The following is a 5,025-nucleotide window of genomic DNA, read 5'->3' as shown; positions in this document are numbered from 1 at the left end:
TGGTCTGTCCAAAAGCACAGAACTGCCAGGAACAGGAGCCTCTTGTGCTATTGCTCCCGAGAGGAACAGGTGGGGTGGGAGGTGGTAGGCAGTGGTAGGAGGTGTTAGAAGGAGGAGAAGGAAGAGGAGGGGTTGCACAGCCAACAGGCTCTTTCCTCTTCGGTCTCCTCCTTGTTCCGGAGCCTGTGCCACTTGAGTCCCTCTTTACAGTGTCCCCCTGTCCTGGCAAAGAGTGCCCATTGTTACACAGCAATGGCTCAGCCCTGTGTGGAATGTTCTCATTGTCCCCTGCTGCTGCTGATGTCCTGGTTCCAGCAACCAACAGGACCTGCAGGGACCATCTGCCACAACACCTCCAGCCTTTACCACTTTCAGCCCTAAAATGACTCCAAGGACAGCTCACATTAGGCAGGTAGTGCCCCAGGAGCTGCTGGCAGGGTGAGTAGAGCCTGCCCTGCAGAGCTGTGCCCTGTGGAGAGGTGATCCATGTTCTCACACAGCCTGGAGCATTCCAGAACACTCCAGGAGGAGACCAGTCCCAGAGAGGAAGCACCTCCAGTCTATACATTTTTGAGGCCTCAAAAGGATAAGAGTTTCCCTTCTCCCTTAGATGTGGGAACAGTGGAAAGCTGCTGCTGACGCCATCAATACACAGAATTTCAGCACCTTGCTCCAAAGCAAAGAGCCATACAAGCAGGGAAAAGCAGATGAACACAAGTTCAAGAATAACAAAATGAGGCTGTGCAAGGACCAGTCTATAAATTCCACAATGAACAAGAGCTGGGGGGCACTCATCATCCCGAGGGATCAGACCAGGGACAGTGCTGGAACCCGGGTGGTGACACAAGTTCTTCCTCTATCTGTGTTTTCCTTGCTTTCCTCCTTCCTTGCTCCCTCTCCTTAGAAGTTTAAATTGTGGCTGCCATGGGCTGTTAAGAAATCACTGTTTGTAGTTCAGGGAAATTTAACTCACAAGCTGTCCATTGGGGTAGTTGTGTAATCCATGGGCTTTTCATCAGGGAAGTTTAATTTGTGGGCTGCTCAAAAAAGTTGCCACATGCTGTTCAGAGAATTTTAATCCACACACTGTTGAAATAATCTGTGGGCTGTTCCTTGGTTTAATCCACAGGTTGTCCAGGGAAATTTAATCCACAGGCTGTTCAGGAGGGTTTAAATTGTTGCTGCCACAGTCCATACAAGCTATCACAAGGTTTAAATCCTTGCTGCCAAAAATCTCCAACTTTCTAATTGACTGTTTGGTGCTGTTTTGCCTTAATACAGCCCCAGGGCATCTTGAAGGACCAGGACCACCCTCTCATGGCACATGCTGCCAGAGCCAGGTCATGACCTGCCCTCCTGGCAGGGCACAGGGGGGGGGTCCAGAGGGCTCACCAAGCAAGGACACAGGTGTGAGGGCTGGTTGGGATGGCAGCTGTGGGAGCCTGAGCCCTCCACCTCCCATCCATCCCTGTGTGTCCTGGGCAGCCACGAGCAGCTGCTCTTTCAGAGGGGCTCCATCCTGGAGCTGTCCACTCCTCCAGGAATGACAGAAACCTGTTCCCATTGGGAGGACATCAGCAGCACCCCACAGTTCCATCACTGGCTAAGTGGGTCTGATGCCAGGGCATCACACAGCTCCTGGCTGTGACAGCCAGAGGGAACAGGGCCAGAGCTGTCCCCAAAGCCATCACTGTCCCCATGGCACTCAGCTGAGTCCCAGACACACTGGGACCCTCTGTTGCACTGCTGGGTGGCCTCGTGCTGGCTGCATCCATGGGATGGAGGTGTGAGTGCTGGGGAATCCTGAATTAATGTCCCAGGGAGCAGGACCCTGCACTTGCCTTTGTTGAATTTCAAAAGGTTCCTCCCCAGCCAAGGGTTTTGGGTGCCCACGTGCACCTAGGAGGGGCTGTGGTGGGATCCAGTGCACCAGGCTCCTTCCTCTTCACTCTCCTCCTCATTCTGGAGCCTGCATGTCTCCCTGCCTACAGCTGCATCCAAGCTCAGTGCTGGAGACAATTCACTGCAGCAGCAACTGGAAGGGAAAGCTATGGAGGTACCATGACCACTGAAATGTAAAAGGTAAATGCAAATAAGTTTTAATGAGAATTTCAACCTTGGTTGGCATCTAGTTAACTTCACTTCTGACCCTACCAACAGTAAAGCCACAGCTTTTGCTTTAACAATACACAGTGCTTTGGTAAACCCAATACACCCAACCACTGCACTGGGGTTAAATAATTTCCAACACAACACAGAACATGGGCCAACAAAATGGGAACAAATGGCAAGCTGTCACTGTTGATGTGTGTGTTGTACAGGAACAACAGGGATTTATTTGTGAAAGTAACACCAATGCTAATGCCCAAGACATTTGTCTTGGCACTGAACAAAATGTTTGTCATTTTGAAATATGTCCTGCTGAAATACTTGTAATGTATGTATATACATTGGGAAGAGTAAGAACTAGTGGTGATTCCATAGAGACCACACCACTATAGAAATAAGCCATCATTCAAATACTGGGGTTTGTAGTTTTCTCCAAAATTGAGGATATGACTTCAACTATTCAGTTCTGTCACAACCCATGAATTGCAACAATTTACCTACACATCCCAGCAAGATTTCCTGCTCACCCCCACTGGAATGAACCTTGCACTGGTGGAAAAATTCCTGCAGCACAAAGAGCTGTGTTCACTGCTGGAAGGTGTCTGAAACAATGGACACAGAGCTCTAACCACTATTCATCAAATACAGAATAGATATATCACATGATGAGAAATGGAGAACATCACTGGTGGGATTGTGTTTGGGTGGTCACCCACTGCAACAGGAATTCCAGATCTAACACTGCATCCTGTTACAATTTTGCTGATTTCTGTCATTTTATGCTTAATGTACTGTAGTGTTTTATATGCCAGAGTGTTTATATTAGCTAGACAGGTAGCACTGTCCCACAGATGTCCTTGCATACATAATATTGTTCTCTCATATTCAACAGTCTTAAAAACCATGGTATTTTGCTAACCTGATTAAAAATTTCTCACAATTTTTAAGTTGGACATAATAAATCCCTGTTTATAGGCACAGAGGCAAGAGGTGACATGGCCACTCTGTGGAGCAAGACAAGCTGTTTTTAGTCACTGGGTAGATTCTGGTGGGGCCTTCCCCCAGCTCTTGAACTGCACTATGATCTCAGAAATGCTTGTTAGGCCTTGGCCTTAAGAACAGCACCTGGGATGAGCAACTCTCAATCTTATCAGAAACACTGTCTGCTCCCAGGGACTTGTGCTGTCTAACAAACTCCTGATTCTTAACAAACAGCCCTGGAAAATTATTTTTCTTGCCTGAATAACAACCCAAGCATAACAACATTTTTGTTATTGAACTTTCAAAGAAAGCTGCTGACCTGAATTGTGGCCAGGATGGAGAGGAATTATGACCATTCCTTGAGGCTCAACTCTGCCTGTTGAGAAGATGCAAAGATATCTGATGTATTTCCAGGAGCTCGAGGGGAATTCTTCAGAGGTTCCTTGTACAGGCTCCTTCAGGTTTGTGTGTGAGTGGGAATGTACTACAGCAAATACACTGTGGATGCTGCTCTCCTAGATTCTAAAGTATTTTAGATTTTTAAGTAAATGCTATATGAAATTGCTAAATTGTTTAACTTCAGCATAAGCAATAGCTTAATAGCTTATGCTGTTCAGTGCTGTTAAACCTTTGGGCCAAAACTGTTGGTCAAGTCTGGGGCTCAGTTTTGCAAGGGGGTCTGTTCTGAACTTTGTGACTCATCCTGTGTTTCCTTTTTATCCTTGCCCTTTCCTAGCCTTACCCTTCCCCCCTCCCCAGCCTCAACGTAGATATTTTGATTGATTTTGGGTTTAGATTGATTGGTTTTAGATTTCAGTTTTCTTTTACCATGTAGTAGTAGAGTGAACCTTGCCAACAACTTTGGGGAACTTTCACTTCTATACTAAACCTGCTTTTGCTGATACGTTTGCTTGTGATTCTTTAAGCAATCATAAAACATTCACTCATGACAATGGCCCAGGGCAAACAGGCACAATCATCTGCTCAGTGGTGCTATGATTCCATGGATTCTACCCAAACACAGCCCAGCAAAAGCAAGCCTGAATGGGGCAACAATCCTCAATGAGCCCCAACCTTGCTCCTGGCAGGTCTGACAAGCACTTTGAAGGGGAGAGAACAGCAATACTGCTCCCACTTTTAACACTGGCTTCCAGGATGAAGAACATTGTCCAGCACTGGCTCAGAATAAAGGGGGCAGAGACTGCAAGGACTCCACAGCTCCAGATGATCTGTTCAATACTTGCACTACAGCATTATTACCCCTCCAGGCCAAGGAGCCAGGCTGTGGTCACAGAGTACAGCTGAGATTTGTTCATGGTACTTTGAAAATGCAGGAAAGCCCATCAACAGCTTCAATACCTCATCCAGTTCTGCACATCCCTCATGGAATTTGGCGTGGAGGTTTAATCCATGCTGGATACTGAAGGTGGTCCAAGCACTCCATGCCAAGGTCCTTTTGTTTCCCTGGTATTCCAGGCTTGTTCTGCTCAGTCACTGCTGGCCCCTTGGCACATTTTATATGTTGGAGTGGAATAGAAGAGTGTAGAATAAGGATAACCGAAACTAAACAACTAAACATTTCCTGTGCTGTTGAAGCAACTGCTTGCAGCAGCTTTTATTTGTTCCTCACATCAGCAGACCAGTGGTGTAGGTTTTTCTGGAGTGTGTTTGTCTCATCAAGGGGAAAGATCAGTTTGGGAGTTTATCCTTATATCATCCTGGAGACAAAACCTTCCACATGCATCTCGTGCTACTTCCTTAAGTGTCCCCTCCACCCAAAAATTACTACCACCCAAGAAATAAGTGATCAGCCAGTCCTACTTCCCCATGGAAGAAGGCTGCAAGGTGCCAAGTGAGCCTTGTTACAGCAACAGCCCCACTGAACAGACACAGCAGCTCCTCAGAGGGCACAGGATTTATAGGAAGCACCAAAGC

Source organism: Haemorhous mexicanus, chromosome 20, assembly GCF_027477595.1.
Source record: "Haemorhous mexicanus isolate bHaeMex1 chromosome 20, bHaeMex1.pri, whole genome shotgun sequence".
In the NCBI taxonomy this organism is placed as follows: Eukaryota; Metazoa; Chordata; class Aves; order Passeriformes; family Fringillidae; genus Haemorhous; species Haemorhous mexicanus.
The sequence above is the reverse complement of the archived record's forward strand: the minus strand, read 5'-3'. Positions refer to the sequence as shown.